At 39.5% G+C, this 17,855-nt stretch overlaps 8 non-coding genes across 8 annotated transcripts; all 8 read left to right on the top strand.

Annotated features, from left to right (window-relative positions):
• Positions 1–276: 276 nt before the first annotated feature.
• Positions 277–349, top strand: TRNAK-UUU (transfer RNA lysine (anticodon UUU)). The gene has a single exon. It is a non-coding gene; the product is annotated as a tRNA-Lys (tRNA).
• A 2,502-nt stretch (positions 350–2,851) lies between these two features.
• TRNAK-UUU (transfer RNA lysine (anticodon UUU)) lies at positions 2,852–2,924 on the top strand. Its single transcript has one exon. It is a non-coding gene; the product is annotated as a tRNA-Lys (tRNA).
• A 1,799-nt stretch (positions 2,925–4,723) lies between these two features.
• Positions 4,724–4,795, top strand: TRNAK-UUU (transfer RNA lysine (anticodon UUU)). The gene has a single exon. It is a non-coding gene; the product is annotated as a tRNA-Lys (tRNA).
• A 2,796-nt stretch (positions 4,796–7,591) lies between these two features.
• TRNAK-UUU (transfer RNA lysine (anticodon UUU)) lies at positions 7,592–7,664 on the top strand. The gene has a single exon. It is a non-coding gene; the product is annotated as a tRNA-Lys (tRNA).
• Positions 7,665–9,967: 2,303 nt separating this feature from the next.
• Positions 9,968–10,040, top strand: TRNAK-UUU (transfer RNA lysine (anticodon UUU)). The gene has a single exon. It is a non-coding gene; the product is annotated as a tRNA-Lys (tRNA).
• Positions 10,041–12,673: 2,633 nt separating this feature from the next.
• On the top strand, positions 12,674–12,746 carry TRNAK-UUU (transfer RNA lysine (anticodon UUU)). Its single transcript has one exon. It is a non-coding gene; the product is annotated as a tRNA-Lys (tRNA).
• Positions 12,747–13,830: 1,084 nt separating this feature from the next.
• Positions 13,831–13,903, top strand: TRNAK-UUU (transfer RNA lysine (anticodon UUU)). The gene has a single exon. It is a non-coding gene; the product is annotated as a tRNA-Lys (tRNA).
• Positions 13,904–16,581: 2,678 nt separating this feature from the next.
• TRNAK-UUU (transfer RNA lysine (anticodon UUU)) lies at positions 16,582–16,654 on the top strand. Its single transcript has one exon. It is a non-coding gene; the product is annotated as a tRNA-Lys (tRNA).
• The last annotated feature ends 1,201 nt before the right edge of the window (positions 16,655–17,855 follow it).

Raw genomic sequence — 17,855 nt, 5'->3', positions numbered from 1 at the left:
GGAATGTTATATCAATTACTTTTTTCTTGCCGTCGATAAAATTCAAGGAGGTTTGTAAGGCATAATCTGCGACTTCTAAAACATGCCTGTGGTGGTGATGGTACTAGTGGCGTAGGTACGGTAGTGTGTGGTGTTGGTGGTGGTGGTGGTAGTGGTGGTAGAGGAGATGGCCCTGGCTGCTGCTGCTTCTGCTGTGGCGCGGCGGTGTCAGTGAGGTCGAGAATCGTGGTTGATCCTGGTTGTACCACTCGACGGTCAATAACAACATCATCAGAAGCCCGGATAGCTCAGTCGGTAGAGCATTAGGCTTTTAACCTAAGGGTCCAGGGTTCAAGTCCCTGTTCAGACGACATCAGTATAGGTAAGTCCATCAGAAAATTGAACCTATTTGTAGAAAGTCTGTCCTGATAAGGACTTTCCAAAAGAAAAAATAAAATGTATACGTTACGGTAAGAACGGTAACTGTAAGCGGATATATACAAAATGGATTATAACTTATAATTATTGTCTGTAATGAGATTATCCTGAAAAATTTCAAACAAAATTAATAAGTGATGATATTTGTAATACACTTGCTCAGATCTTGTGAATAATTTTTGTTCCTGAGTTATACCAAATGCTGAAAATAGTTGGAGAAAATCTTTTGACTGTTCGCCGACTGAACTTATTGACACACACATGATTAGAAGACATGATAATCCGAGTGTAAAACACCCCTTCCGTAACACACAAACAGTAATCACATAGACATACAGGTGGTAGGCAATCACACTGTAGGGAGATTACTTCCTCCTGGGTTCTCGTATGGGTCTTGGCAGCTATCCAGTGAGCTAACGTCTGTCAACTTCCCCTCCCTGGTCCAGGTAGCTGACTCAATTTTTCCCATCAATCACGTTTGTGTAGTTGGTAATCAGTCCACAAACACATGCTCTCTCCATCCTACACATTCCACCACATAGTTTGAGTAACATCTGGTGTAAAGAACACAGCCAATGTTAGGAATGGCGGGAAGAACACATACATCTTGAGACGTCATCATATGTTCAGTTCCTCTACTTATCTTTCTTCACACACTCCACACGTACTTTATACAAGTGCTTCGCTCAGTGTCTACCCATACCCTATAATTAGTATGTAGAATTTTTTTAGTTACTACCCAGTACAAGCATAGACACAAAGGACACGGTAGTGCTAGCTTACTCATAGATAGATAAAGAGAGAGAGAGAGAGAGAGAGAGAGAGAGAGAGAGAGAGAGAGAGAGAGAGAGAGAGAGAGAGAGAGAGAGAGAGAGAGAGAGAGAGAGAGAGAGAGAGAGAGAGAGAGAGAGAGAGAGAGAGAGAGAGAGAGAGAGAGAGAGAGAAACACATATCACATATAACGAAGTTTGAAGATAAGGGGGTCATCCTTAACAGTACTTTAACAAAGTCCCATAAAAGTAGTGGAGGAAAACTATAGTAAAGCAAAGGTGGTTGAGGAGGTAACATGTTATGCCACTGCCTTACTATGACTGATTGAATGAATTATGCAATACCAGAGAGTGACATGTGAAGATCAAGCCTAACTCTGAAGATATTAAGGGTGTTGGTCTGGACAACATTTATCTGAGAGCTTATTCCATGTATCAATAATGTTGCTGGTAAAAAAGAAAAGTATTTCATACGTCCCAGATTAACTCTGTGACCTTTAAGTTCTAATCCATTTCCTACCGTCGATAATGCTGCAGCTACTGTAAAGACAATGCTGAGTCTTTTAAGCATTTCTAAAACACTATTAATTAGCCCCGGAGGCGCCCATTGCTTAGGGAAAACAAGGTTAATTCTAGGAATCTTTCCTCATATGGTTTGCTACGAAAAGATGGTGTCAATGTAATTCTTCGCTTCGCTGATTCAATTCTAAGAATATCCTTTCTGAAGTGGATGACCCGAAACTGGACTGCGTAATCGATATGTGGTCTAACTAGACCTAGTTATCGTGGCATATCACATCCTTGCTTTTGTATGTAAAGTTTCCGTTAATAAATCTTAATATCATATTTGCTTTCTTGACAGCTTCATTAGACAGCTTAGAGAATTTGAAAATGGTGGAGACAGTTACCTCTAGGTTTCCTACACTAGGGGTGTCCTTATTCTTGTGGCCCAGCATTTCATAATCGAAATTTTTGGTGAGGTTTCCTTCTTGTAGCAGCTGACATTTATTGACGTTAAATGGCATTTGCCATTTCTAAGACTATTCGGTAATTTCACGTAGATCCTCTTGTAATCTTAGCCTACTTTCTTCTGTTAATACGGCATTGCCGACCTTTGTGTCATCTGAAAATTTGGCCAATGAGTTATTTATCCCTACGTCAATATCGTTAATATAAATGATGAAAAGAGTATGCCCAAGTAGGAATCCCTGAGGGATCCTACTAGTAACAGGTGACGACGGTGAATATTCACCATTCATTACGACTCTTTACCTCCTATCACGTAACAAGACTCTTGTATAAATTCCTCTGCAGCCAGTAATCCTCAAGGCCTGGACTTTTTGCATCAATTTAACGTTGGCGACTTTGTGATTGTTCTGCTAGAGTCCAGAAATATTCTATCAATTGCTTTTGTCTTGTAGTGGGTATTGAATAATAATTCATAATGAAACTCAAGTAGGTTAGTAAGGCATAATCTGCGCCTTCTAAAACAATGTTTGTGGTGGCGATGATACTAGGGGCATAGGTACGGTAGTGTGTGGTGTTGGTCAAAAAGATGGCCCCTAGCTGGTGCTGCTGCTGCGGTGCGGCGGTGTCAATGAGAGCGATGAATCGTGGTTGACGCAGGTTGTCCCACTGGACAGTCAATAACAACATCATCAGAAGCCCGGATAGCTCAGTCGGTAGAGCATTAGGCTTTTAACCTAAGGGTCCAGGGTTCAAGTCCCTGTTCGGGCGATATTTTAATGACTTTCTAAATCCAACAGCAAATTGAACCAATTTGTAGAAAGTCTGTCCTAATACAGACTTTAAGAAATTTCTTTTTGCACTCGTTACAGTGGGAACAGGAGTCGTATGCAGATAAATACAAAATGTATTATAATCTTTGATTCTTTTGTTTGTAATGAGGAAATACTGTAAAGATATCACATAGATAGTTGGTGAGTGATGTTTGCAATAAACTTGTAGAGATTTTGTGTATAATTGATGTTCCTGAGTTATACCAAATGCTGAAAATATTTAGAGAAAGTCTTTTGACGGTTCACCTAATGAATACATAGACACACATCATATTAAGACAGGATAATCCGAGTATAGAACACTCCGTAAAACACAAACAATAATCACATAAAATATAAGTAATCAAAGATCATGAAGATTGCTACCTCCGGGTAATCGTATGGGTTTTGACAGCTATCCAATGAGCTAGCGTCTGTCCAGTTCTCCTCCTTGGTCCAGGCATCTGCCTTTATTTTCCTCCTCAATAACACTTGGGTTACTAGCAATCAATTCACAGACACACGCTCTCCCCATCTTACACACTACTCTACATAGTATGAGTGACATCTCCTAAAGAGAACACTGATATCAATTGCTCAGTTCCTCCACATAACTCTTCTCACATTCCACACATACTTTATACAAGTATTTTGCTCAGTGTTTATCTACATCCCATAATAAGTATGGACAAATTTCTTTACTCTCTGTCCTATACAAGCATACACACAAAGAGAGAGAGAGAGAGAGAGAGAGAGAGAGAGAGAGAGAGAGAGAGAGAGAGAGAGAGAGAGAGAGAGAGAGAGAGAGAGAGAGAGAGAGAGAGAGAGAGAGAGAGTTACACAGAAACACGTAACATATATACCAAAGGTTCAGGATGAGCGGGTTAGCCTTAACGTTGCTTAAAAGAAAACTGCAGTTCTCATAAGAGCAGTGGAAGAAAACTTATGGAAAGCAAAGGTTATCTTCCCACCGTACACTCTACTCGTCACACTCCGGACAGAAAAGAGGATACAAAAGGGAAAGGAAAATAGCAAATAATTTGTAGGATGAATGTCCCTGAAGGAAATCTTTATTGGAAAATCATAAGGCAGAACGAACATGAACGCCTCATACACCCCATCACCAATGGTATGCAACTCCTCAGTTTTAAAGTCAATAGTAAACATAAAATTGAGCTACAAAATCTAGAATTACGATGCCTGAATTATTGGTGATGTCGAAGAATGCTACAATGACTCTTACTTGTCCTTTAAAGCAGGTGCCATGGGTTAATCAATGTTGGTATGATATCGAAATATGGCCAGGGAGTTCTCAGTAGTTGAGAAGGTAGCATGACATACCATAGCGTTATTATGACTGACTAAATGAATTACATAATACCGGTGAGTGACAAGTGATGATCAAAACTAATTCTGAAGATATTAAGGGTGTTGGTCTTAAAAACAACTATTTTGTGGGAATCCAGAATATCATATCAATTGCTTTTGTTTTGTTGTGAGTATTGAATAATTCCTGGTAATTCTCAAGGAGGTTTGTAAGGCATATTCTGCACCTTCTGAAACTATGCTTGTGGTGGTGATGGTACCAGTGGCGTAGGTACGGTAGTGTGTGGTGTTGGTGGTGGTGGTGGTAATGATGGTAGAGGAGATGGCCCTGGCTGCTGCTGCTTCTGCTGCGGCGCGGCGGTGTCAGTAAGGGTGAGAATCGTGGTTGATCCTGGTTGTACCACTCGACGGTCAATAACAACATCATCAGAAGCCCGGATAGCTCAGTCGGTAGAGCATTAGGCATTTAACCTGAAGTCCAAGGTTCAAATCCCTGTTCGGGCGATATTTCTATAACCGTTTCTAAGTCCAACATCCAATAAAAGCGTAATAGTTGAAGGCCTGTCCTGTTAAAGACTATACAATCTAACTTTCTATACCTTACGGTGAGAACAGGAATCTGTAAGAAGATAAATACGAAATGGATTATAATCTCTAATTTTTTTCTGTTATGGGAAAACTCTGTAAAGATGTCACATAGATAGTTGATGAGTGATATTGTAATACACTTGCAGAGATTATTTGTATAATTTTTGTTCCTGAGTTATACCAAATGCTGAACATATTTAGGTTCACCTAATGAACGCATAGACACACATAAGGTTAAGAGACAGGATAATGCGAGTATAGAGCACTCTCCGTAAAGTATAAACAATAATTACAAACAATAGGCAGTAGGTGGTAGGCAACCAGACCATGAAGATTACTACCTCCGGGTAATCGTATGGGGTTATACAGCGGTCCAATGAGCTAAAGTCTATCTACTTTCTCTCCTTGGTCCGGGTAGCTGCCCCAATTTTCCGCATTAGTCACACTTGTGTTGCTGGTAATTAATCCACAGAAACACTCTCTCTATCCTACACACTGCATAGTTTGAGTAACATCTGGATAAAAGGACACAGATATGTTAGGTACGGTGGGAAGAACGAATACATATTGAGACGTCATTATTTGCTCAGTTCCTCCACTTATCTTTCTTCTCACGCTCCACACGTACTTTATATAAGTGTTTTGTTCATTGTCTACCCATATCCCGTAATAAGTATGGACAAATTTCTTTAGTCTCTGTCCAATACAAGCACACACACAAAAGACATTGTAGTGCTATCTTAGAGAGAGAGAGAGAGAGAGAGAGAGAGAGAGAGAGAGAGAGAGAGAGAGAGAGAGAGAGAGAGAGAGAGAGAGAGAGAGAGAGAGAGAGAGAGAGAGAGAGAGAGAATCTTATATAACTAAAGGCTGAAGATAAGTGGGCTGACCCTAACTTGCAGTTCCCATAAAAGCAGTGGCAGAAAACTATAGGAAAGCAAAGGTTATCTCCCTATTCTACGTATACTCCCTCTGCTACACGCTGGACGGAAAAGAGGTGAAAAGAAAATATCATTTGCAAGATGAATATGCCTGAAGGAAATCATTATAGGAAAGACATAAGGCAGAAGGAACAGGAATACCACATGCATTCCCTTCACCAATGGCATGCATCTCTTCATTTTCTATTATAATCACAATAGTAAGGATAGACTTGAGGTCTAACCTCTCGACTTACAATGCCTAAACTATTCCTGATGTCGAAAAATGCTACAATGATTCTTACTTATCCCTTTAAAACAGGTGCCATGGGTTAATCAATGTTGGTATGATACTGAAGTATGGCCAGGGAGATCTCAGTGGTTGAGAAGGTAGCATGACATACCATAGCGTTATCATGACTGATTAAATGAATTATATAATACGTGAGAGTGACAAGTGATGATCAGACCTAATTCTGAAGATATTAAGGGTGTCAATCTGAAAAAGTTATCTGAAAGCTTATTCCATGAATCAGTAATGTCGGTGGTTAAAAAAGAAATATTTCGTACATTCCAAATGAACTCTGTAACCTCTAATTTTCAATCCACTTATTCCCCTTGGTCATGTTGGCGTTACTATGAAAATATGTTCAATATCGACTTTGTCGAGTCCTTTAAGCATTTCTAAAACACTATTAACTTGTCCCGGAGACGAACATTGCGTAGGGAGAACAAGTTTAATTCTGGCAATCTCTCCTCGTCTGGTCTACTACAGAAAGAAGGCAGCAATGTAATTGCTCTTTACTGCAATACTTTTAATTTATGAAAGTCCTTGTTTAAGTGGAAGGCCCGAAAATGTACTGCATATTCGTTGTGTGGTGTAACTGGACCTAGGTATCGTGGCATATCACATCCTAATTTCTGCTTGTAGTTTCCGGTCATGAATCTTAATATCCTATTTGTTTTCTTGGCAGCTTTATTAGACAGCTTAGAGAACTTGAAGATGGCGGAGATATTTACCTCTAGGTTTCCCACACTAGGGGTGTTGTTTTTCTTGTGGCCCAGCATTTCATAATCGAAATTTTTGTTGCGGTTTCTTACTTGTCGCAGCTGACATTTATTGATGTTAGATGGCATTTTCCATTTTATAGACTATTCGATAGTTTTATATAGATCCTCTTGTAATCTTAGCCTACTTTCTTCTGTTACGATGGCATTGCCGACCTTTGTTTTATATGCAACTTTGGCTACTATGTTACCTAGCCCTACGTCAATATCGTTAATATAAATGATGAAAGGAGTACGCCCAAATACGAATCCTTGAGGGACCATATTGATAACGGGTGAAGACGTTGATTATTCACCATTCACTACGACTCATTACCTCCTATCACGTAACAAGATTCTTGTACAGTTTCCTCTACAACTAGTTATCCCAAAGGTCGAACTTTATGCATCAATTTAACGTTTGGGACGTTGTCGAATGTTTTGTGGGTGTCAAGAAATGTTATATCAATTTCTTTTGTTTTGTCATGTGTACTGAATGATTCCTGGTAATTCTGAAGGAGGTTTGTAAGGCATAATCTGCGCCTTCTGAAGCTATGCTTGTGATGGCGATGATACTAGTGGCGTAGGTACGGTAGTGTGTGGTGTTGGAGGTTGTGATGGTAGTGGTGGTAGAGGAGATGGTCCTGGGTTCTGCTGCTGCAGCTGTGGCGCGGCGGTGTCAGTAAGGGCGAGAATCGAGGTTGATGCAGGTTGTCCCACTAGACAGTCAATAAGAGCATCATCAGAAGCCCGGATAGCTCAGTCGGTAGAGCATTAGGCTTTTAACCTAAGGGTCCAGGGTTCAAATCCCTGTTCGGGCGATATCTTTTTAACTATGTTCAACAGGATTTTGAACGTATTAGTAGAAAGTCTGTCCTGTTAAGGACTTAGAAGAAAAAAAAAAGATATATTCGTTACAGTGCAAAGAGTAGGTGTAAGCAGAGAAATATACAATGGATTATATCCTCTTATTATTGCCTGTAACTGAGTCCAACAGTATATTGAACCTATTTATAGAAAATCTGTCCAGTTAAGGATTTTACAAAAGCAGAGAGAAATGTAATGCTATCTTACTCAAAGATGAGATATAGACAGATAGATAGATGATATATAGATAGATAGATTGACAGATAGATAACTAGATAGACCGATAGATAGGTAGGTAGATAGATTGATAGGTCATTCGATAGATAGATAGATAGAGAGAGAGAGAGAGAGAGAGAGAGAGAGAGAGAGAGAGAGAGAGAGAGAGAGAGAGAGAGAGAGAGAGAGAGAGAGAGAGAGAGAGAGAGAGAGAGAGAGAGAGAGAGAGAGAGAGAGAGAGAGAGAGAGAGCCACATATCACATAAAACGAAGTGAAAATAAGGTGGTTGGCCTTAGCATTCCTTAAACAAAACCTGCAATTCTTATAAAGGCAGTGGAAGAAAACTATAGCAAATCAAAGGTTATCTCTCCACCCGACACTTCCTCCGGTGCACGCCGGTTTCCTATTAACCAACGGTTCATAGGAGAGTCATGAGGTAGATTGAACATCAATACATTATGCATCGCGTCATGAATAACATACATCTCTTCACTATTTTGTTACGAATACAGCAGAAAGGATTGATTTAAGCTCCAATCTCTCGACTTACCTTGCCTGAAATATAGCTGATGTCGATGAATGCTACTTCCCTTTTTAAAACAGGAGACATAGGTCAGTCAATGTTGGTATGATATCGAAGTACGGCCAGGGAGAGATTAGTGGTTGAGAAGGTAGCATGACATACCATAGCGTTATCATGAATGATCAAATGAATTATTCAATTCCAGAGAGTGACAAGTGAAGATCAAGCCTAACTCTGAAGATATCATGGGTGTTGTTGGTCTGGACAACATTTATCTGAGAGCTTATTCCATGCATCAGTAATGTCCCTGGTATTTCATACGTATTAGATTAACTCTGTGACCTCCAAGTTTTAACCCATTTCCCATCGGCGGTAATGTTGGTTCCACTGTAAAGACATTTTCATTATCGACGTTTATGAGTCCTTTAAGCATTTCTAAAGCACTAATATTTTACCCTGGAGACGCCCATTGCTTAAGGAAAACATCAGTTCTAGTAATCTCTTCTCCTATGGTTTGCTACACCAAAGATGGAGTCAATGTAGTTGCTCTTCGCTGATCTTTCAATTTAAGAATATCATTTTCTAAGTGTAAGGCCTGAAACTGGACTGTATATTCGATATTTCGTCTAGCTAGTTATCGTGGCATATCACATCCTTGCTTCTGTATGAAAAGTTTCCGTTAATAAATAATAATATCCTATTTGCTTTTTTGGCAGCTTCATCAAACAGCTAAAAGAACTTGAAGATGGTGGAAACAGTTACCTTTAGACTTCCCACACTAGGAATGTCCTTTTTCTTGTGGCCCAGCATTGTATGATAAGATTTTTTCGAGGTTTCCTTCTTCTATCAGCAGACATTTATTGACGTCAAATGGCATTTTCCAGTTTTTAAACTATTCGACAATCTTATGAAGATCCTCTTGCAACCTTAGCCTACTTTCTTCTGTTAAGACGGCATTGTCGACCTTTGTGTTACAAAGTTATTTAGCCCTACGTCAATATCGTTAATATAAATGATGAAAAGAGGACGCCCAAGTAAGAATCCCTGAGGGACCCTACTAGTAACTGGTGAAGACGGTGAATATTCACCATTCAGTACGAGTCTTTACTTCCTATCACGTAACAAGGCTCCTAAATAATTTCCTCTGTAGCCCGTAATCCCCAAGACCTGGACTTTATGCATCAATCTAACGTTAGCGACTTTGTTGAATGCTTTGTGGGAGTCAAGAAATATTATATCAATAACTTTTTTGTTGTCTTGGGTAAGGAATGATTCCTGGTAATTATTAAGGAGGTTTGTAAGTCATAATCTGCGACTTCTGAAGCTATGCTAGTGGTGGTGATGGTACTAGTGGCGTAGGTACGGTAGTGTGTGGTGTTGAAGGTATTGGTGATGGTGTTGGTAGAGATGGCCCTGGCTTCTACTGCTGCTGCTGCTGCTGCTGCGGTATCAGTAAGGTGAGAATCGTGGTTGATCCTGGTTGTACCACTCGACGGTCAATAACAACATCATCAGAAGCCCGGATAGTTCAGTCGGTAGAGCATTAGGCTTTTAACCTAAGGGTCCAGGGTTCAAATCCCTATTCGGGCGATCTCTTATAATCAATTCCAACGGGAAATTGAACCTATTAGTAAAAGGTTTGTCCTGTTAAGAGCTTTACAAAAAAGAAAAAAAGAAAAAAGAAAATGTATTCGTTACGGTGGGTACAGTAGCTGTAAGCACATAAATACAAAATGCATTTTAACCTCTAATTGTTGTCTGTAATGATAATATTCTGTAAAAGAATATGATACGGATAGATGATGGGTGATATCTGTAATACACTTGCAGGGTTTTTATGTATAACTCTTGTTCCTGAGTTATAGTAATTGCTGAAAATATTTGGAGAAAAGCTTTAGACGGTTCACCTACTGAACATATTGACACACAAGATTAAGGGACAGAATAATCCGAGTGTAAAACACTCCTTCCGTAACACACAAACAGTAATCATATAGAAATACCGGTAATACGTGGTAGGCAACCACAGACCGGGGAGATTACTTCCTCCTTGGTTATCGTATGGGTTTTGACAGCGATCTAGAGAGCTAACACCTGTCAACTTTCCCTCTCTGGACCTGGTAGCTGTCTTAATTTCCCGCATGAATCACGCTTGTGTAGCTGGTAATCAGTCCACAGACACACACTCTCTCTATCCTACACACTCCACCACATAGTTTGAGGAACATCTGGTGAAAAGAACACAGATGAGACATAGATAGATAGATAGGTCGATAGATAGACAATGGATATAAAATGGATAGTTGAGAGAGAGAGAGAGAGAGAGAGAGAGAGAGAGAGAGAGAGAGAGAGAGAGAGAGAGAGAGAGAGAGAGAGAGAGAGAGAGAGAGAGAGAGAGAGAGAGAGAGAGAGAGAGAGAGAGAGAGAGAGAGAGAGAGAGAGAGAAACATATCACATATAACGAAGGTTGAAGGTAAGGGGGTTGTCCTTAGCAGTACGTAAACAAAAACCCATACAAGTAGTGGAGGAAAACTATAGCAAAGCAAAGGTTATCGCCCAACCCTAGACTTCATCCGGCATACGCCAGATGAGAAAGGGGTAAGAACTTACCTTGCAGGATGGATATGTCTGAACAAATATTCATAGGAAAGTCTTGAGGTAGATTGAACATGAATACGTTATGCATCATATTATTAATAACATGCATCTCTTCACTTTTTTGTTATAAACACAGTAGAAAGGATAAATTTGAGCTCCAACATCTCGACTTACCATGCCTAAATCATATCTGATGTCGATGAATTCAACAATGTTTCTTACTTGGATTTGTAAAGCAGGAGACATAGGCCAGTCAATGTTGGTATAACACTGAAGTACGGTTGAGAAGGTAGCATGACATACTATAACGTTATTATGCCTGATCAAATGAATCATTCAACACCAGAGAGTGACAAGCGATTATCAAGCCTAATATTGAAGATATTATGGGTGTTGGTCTGGACAACATTTGTCTGAGAGTTTATTCCATGCATCAGTAATGTCTCTGGTAAAAAATAAAAGTATTTCATTTGTATTAGATTAACTCTGTGACCTCTAAGTTTTAACCCATTTCCTATCGTCGGTAATGCTGGCTTCACTATAAATACATTATCATTTTCGACGTTGCTGAGTCCTTTGAGCATTTCTAAAACACTAATGATTTGCCCTGGAGACGCCCATTGCTTAGGGAAAATATCTATTCTAGCAATCTCTTCTAATATCGTTTGCTAAGTTTTTCTAAGTAGAAGGCCCGAAACTGGACTGAATATTAGGTATTTGGTCTAACCTTTAAATAGTTATCGTGGCATATCACATCCTTGCTTTTCTATGTAAAGTTTGCATTAATAAATCATTATTTCGTATTTATTTTCTTGGCAGCTTGATTAGACAGCTTAGAGAACTTGAAGATGGTGGAGACAGAAACCAATAGGTTTCACACATTAGGAGCATCATTTTTCTTGTGGCCCATCATATCATAATCAAAATATTTGTTGAGGTTACCTTCTTTTATCAGCTGACATTTATTGACGTTAAATGGAATTTTTCCATTTTTTTTTTATAGACTATTTGGCAATTTCATGTAGATAATCTTGTAATCTTAGCCTACTTTTTTCCGTTAAAATGGTATTGCCGACATTTGTGTTATATGGAAATTTGGCTACAATGTTTCCTAGCCCTACGTCAATATCGTTAATATAAATGATGAAAAGAGTACTCCTATATAAGAATCAGGGAGGGAAACTACTAGTAACAGGTGAAGACGGTGAATATTCCCCATTCATTACGATTCTTTACCTCCTGTCACGTAAGAAGACTCCTGTATAATTTCATCTGTAGCTAGTAATCGCCAAGGCCTGGACTTTATGCATCAATGTTAGAGACTTGGTCGAATGTTATGTGGCACTCCAGAAATGTTATATGAATTACTTTTTTATTGTCGTGGGTATTGAATAATTCCTGGTAAATCTTTTCGTTGCGACTTCGAAAACTATACTTTCGGTTATGATGGTACTAGTGGCGTAGGTACGGTAGTGTGTGGTGTTGGAGGTGGTGGTGGTAGTGGTGGTAGAGTAGATGGCCCTGGCTTTTGCTGCTGCTGCTGCGGCGCGGCTGTGTCAGTAAGGGCGAGAATCGAGGTTGATGCAGGTTGTCCCACTAGACAGTCAATAAGAGCATCATCAGAAGCCCGGATAGCTCAGTCGGTAGAGCATTAGGCTTTTAACCTAAGGGTCCAGGGTTCAAGTCCCTGTTCGGGCGATGTCTTTATAATTTGTTTCAACGGGAAATTGAACTTATTAGTAAAAGGTTTGTCTTGTTAAGAGCTTTACAAAAAAAAAAAAGAGAAAAGAAAAAAGAAAATGTATTCGTTACGGTGGGTACAGTAGCTGTAAGCACATAAATACAAAATGCATTTTAACCTCTAATTGTTGTTTGTAATGATGATATTCAGTAAAAGAATATGATACGGATAGATGATGGGTGATATCTGTAATACACTTGCAGGGTAAAATTTTATGTATAACTCTTGTTCCTGAGTTATAGTAATTGCTGAAAGTATTTGGAGAAAAGCTTTAGACGGTTCACCTACTGAACATATTGACACACAAGATTAAGGGACAGAATAATCCGAGTGTAAAACACTCCTTCCGTAACACACAAACAGTAATCATATAGAAATACCGGTAATACGTGGTAGGCAACCACAGACCGGGGAGATTACTTCCTCCTTGGTTATCGTATGGGTTTTGACAGCGATCTAGAGAGCTAACACCTGTCAACTTTCCCTCTCTGGACCAGGTAGCTGTCTTAATTTCCCGCATGAATCACGCTTGTGTAGCTGGTAATCAGTCCACAGACACACACTCTCTCTATCCTACACACTCCACCACATAGTTTGAGGAACATCTGGTGAAAAGAACACAGATGAGACATAGATAGATAGATAGGTCGATAGATAGACAATGGATATAAAATGGATAGTTGAGAGAGAGAGAGAGAGAGAGAGAGAGAGAGAGAGAGAGAGAGAGAGAGAGAGAGAGAGAGAGAGAGAGAGAGAGAGAGAGAGAGAGAGAGAGAGAGAGAGAAACATATCACATATAACGAAGGTTGAAGGTAAGGGGGTTGTCCTTAGCATTACGTAAACAAAACCCCATACAAGTAGTGGAGGAAAACTATAGCAAAGGAAAGGTTATCTCCCAACCCTAGTGGTGGTGGTAGTGGTGGTAGAGTAGATGGCCCTGGCTTTTGCTGCTGCTGCTGCGGCGCGGCTGTGTCAGTAAGGGCGAGAATCGAGGTTGATGCAGGTTGTCCCACTAGACAGTCAATAAGAGCATCATCAGAAGCCCGGATAGCTCAGTCGGTAGAGCATTAGGCTTTTAACCTAAGGGTCCAGGGTTCAAGTCCCTGTTCGGGCGATGTCTTTATAATTTGTTTCAACGGGAAATTGAACTTATTAGTAAAAGGTTTGTCTTGTTAAGGGCTTTACAAAAAAAAAAAAGAAAAAAAGAAAAAAGGAAATGTATTCGTTACGGTGGGTACAGTAGCTGTAAGCACATAAATACAAAATGCATTTTAACCTCTAATTGTTGTCTGTAATGATGATATTCTGTAAAAGAATATGATACGGATAGATGATGGGTGATATCTGTAATACACTTGCAGGGTTTTTATGTATAACTCTTGTTCCTGAGTTATAGTAATTGCTGAAAATATTTGGAGAAAATCTTTAGACGGTTCACCTACTGAACATATTGACACACAAGATTAAGGGACAGAATAATCCGAGTGTAAAACACTCCTTCCGTAACACACAAACAGTAATCATATAGAAATACCGGTAATACGTGGTAGGCAACCACAGACCGAGGAGATTACTTCCTCCTTGGTTATCGTATGGGTTTTGACAGCGATCTAGAGAGCTAACACCTGTCAACTTTCCCTCTCTGGACCTGGTAGCTGTCTTAATTTCCCGCATGAATCACGCTTGTGTAGCTGGTAATCAGTCCACAGACACACACTCTCTCTGTCCTACACACTCCACCACATAGTTTGAGGAACATCTGGTGAAAAGAACATAGATGAGACATAGATAGATAGATAGGTCGATAGATAGACAATGGATATTAAATAGATAAATGAGAGAGAGAGAGAGAGAGAGAGAGAGAGAGAGAGAGAGAGAGAGAGAGAGAGAGAGAGAGAGAGAGAGAGAGAGAGAGAGAGAGAGAGAGAGAGAGAGAGAGAGAGAGAGAGAGAGAGAGAGAGAGAGAGAGAGAGAGAGAGAGAGAGAGAGAGAGAGAGTTAAAGAAAGACACATATCACAGTTGAAGATAAGGGGGTTGTCCTTAGCAGTACGTAAACAAAAACCCATACAAGTAGTGGAGGAAAACTATAGCAAAGCAAAGGTTATCTCCCAACCCTAGACTTCATCCGGCACACGCCAGATTAGAAAGGGGTAAGAACTTACCTTGCAGGATGGATATGTCTGAACAAATGTTCAGAGGAAAGTCTTGAGGTAGATTGAACATGAATACGTTATGCATCATGTTATCAACAACATGCATCTCTTCACTTTTTTGTTATAAACACAGTAGAAAGGATAAATTTGAGCTCCAACATCTCGACTTACCATGCCTAAATCATATCTAATGTCGATGAATGCAACAATGTTTCTTACTTGGATTTGTAAAGCAGGAGACATAGGCCAGCCAATGTTGGTATAACACTGAAGTACGGTTGAGAAGGTAGCATGACATACTATAGCGTTATTATGCCTGATCAAATGAATCATTCAACACCAGAGAGTGACAAGCGATTATTAAGCCTAATATTGAAGATATTATGGGTGTTGGTCTGGACAACATTTGTCTGAGAGCTTATTCCATGCATCAGTAATGTCTCTGGTAAAAAATAAAAGTATTTCATATGTATTAGATTAACTCTGTGACCTCTAAGTTTTAACCCATTTCCTATCGTCGGTAATGCTGGCTTCACTATAAATATTTACATTATCATTTTCGGTCCTTTGAGCATTTCTAAAACACTAATGATTTGCCCTGGAGACGCCCATTGCTTAAGGAAAACATCAATTCTAGCACTCTTTTCTGATATCGTTTGCTAAGTTTTTCTAAGTAGAAGGCCCGAAACTGGACTGAATATTAGGTATTTTGTCTAACCTTTAAATAGTTATCGTGGCATATCACATCCTTGCTTTTCTATGTAAAGTTTGCATTAATAAATCATTATTTCGTATTTATTTTCTTGGCAGTTTGATTAGACAGCTTAGAGAACTTGAAGATGGTGGAGACAGAAACCAATAGGTTTCACACATTAGGAGCATCATTTTTCTTGTGGCCCATCATATCATAATTGAAATATTTGTTGAGGTTACCTTCTTTTATCAGCCGACATTAATGACGTTAAATGAAATTTTCCATTTTTTTTTCTTTAGACTATTTGGCAATTTCATGTAGATAATCTTATAATCTTAGCCTGCTTTTTTCCGTTAAAATGGGATTGCCGACCTTTGTGTTATATGGAAATTTGGGTACAATGTTACCTAGCCCTACGTCAATATCGTTAATATAAATGATGAAAAGAGTACGCTTAAATAAGAATCAGGGAGGGAAACTACTAGCAACAGGTGAAGACGGTGAATATTCCCCATTCATTACGAGTCTTTACCTACTGTCACGTAAGAAGACTCCTGTATAATTTCATCTGTAGCTAGTAATCGCCAAGGCCTGGACTTTATGCATCAATTCAATGTTAGGGACTTTGTCGAATATTATGTGGCACTCCAGAAATGTTATATGAATTACTTTTTTATTGTCGTGGGTATTGAATAATTTCTGGTAAATCTTTTGGTTGTTTGTAAGGCATAATCTGCGACTTCTAAAACTATGATTTTACTTATGATGGTACTAGTGGCGTAGGTACGGTAGTGTGAGGTGTTGGAGGAGGTGATGGTAGTGGTGGTAGAGGAGATGTCCCTGGTTTCTGCTGCTCCTGTGGCGGCGCGGCGGTGTCAGTAAGGGCGAGAATTGTGGTTGATGCTGGTTGTCCCACTGGACAGTCAATAAGAGCATCATCAGAAGCCCGGATAGCTCAGTCGGTAGAGCATTAGGCTTTTAACCTAAGGTCCAGGGTTCAAAGTCCCTGTTCGGGCGATGTCTTTATAACTATTTCAACGGGAAATTGAACTATTAGTAAAAGGTTTGTCCTGTTAAGGGAGTTTTACAAAAAAGAAAAAAAAAAAGAAATGTATTCGTTACGGTGGGATACAGAAAGCTGTAAGCAGATAAATACAAAATGGATTTTAACCTCTAATTGTTGTCTGTAATGATGATTTCTGTAAAAGAATATGTACGGATAGATGATGGGTGATATCTGTAATACACTTGCAGGGTTTTTATGTATAATCTTGTTTGAGTTTATAGTAATTGCTGAAATATTTGGTAGAAATAGATTTAGAGGTTCATCTATGATAGATATTGAACGAAGAGAGTAAGAGAGAAGAGAGAGACGAGGAGAGAGACGACGAGGAGAGAAGAGGAAGAGAGTAGAGAGAAGAGAAATGACCGAGAGAATAGAGGAGAGAGGAGAACCACAATCACATAAAACGAAGTGAATTAAGGTGTTGCCTACCATTGCCTTATAACAAAACTGGCAATTTTAAAAGCAGTTGGAAGAAACTAAGCAAATCAAGGTATCTTCACCACTATTCCTCCGGTGCACGCCGGTGTGTCCTATAACCAACGGTCATAGGAGAGCATGAGGTAGATGGAAATCAATACATTACGCATCGTCCTGATAACTAACATCTCTCACTATTTTGAGGAAAAAATTGGGGGAAAAGAACAAGATGAGACATAGATAGATAGATAATCGATAGATAGACAATGGGATTATAGATAAATGAGAGAGTAGAAGAAATGGAGGAGAGAGAGAGAGAGAGAAGAGAGAGAGAGAAGAGAGAGAGAGAGAGAGATGAGAGAGAGAAAAGAGAGAGAGAGAGAGGGAGAAGGAGAGAGAGGAGAGAGAGAGAGAGAGAGAGAGTTAAAGAAAACACATCACAAAAGCGAAGATGAAGAAAAGGGGGTTGTCCTTAGCAGTACGTAAACAAAAACCCATACAAGTAGTGGAGGAAAATATAGCAAAGCAAAGGTTATCTCCCACCCTAGACTTCATCCGGCACCCCGCCGGATAGAAAGGGGTAAGAACTTACCTTGCAGGATGGTTTATGTCTGAACAAATTTCAAGGAAAGTCTTGAGGTAGATTGAACATGAATACGTTAGAATCATGTTTTTAACAACATGCATTCTTCACTTTTTTGTTACGAATACAGTAGAAAGGATTGATTTAGCTCC

Source organism: Panulirus ornatus, chromosome 4 (assembly GCF_036320965.1).
Source record: "Panulirus ornatus isolate Po-2019 chromosome 4, ASM3632096v1, whole genome shotgun sequence".
NCBI lineage: Eukaryota > Metazoa > Arthropoda > Malacostraca > Decapoda > Palinuridae > Panulirus > Panulirus ornatus.
The sequence above is the reverse complement of the archived record's forward strand: the minus strand, read 5'-3'. Positions and strand labels throughout refer to the sequence as shown.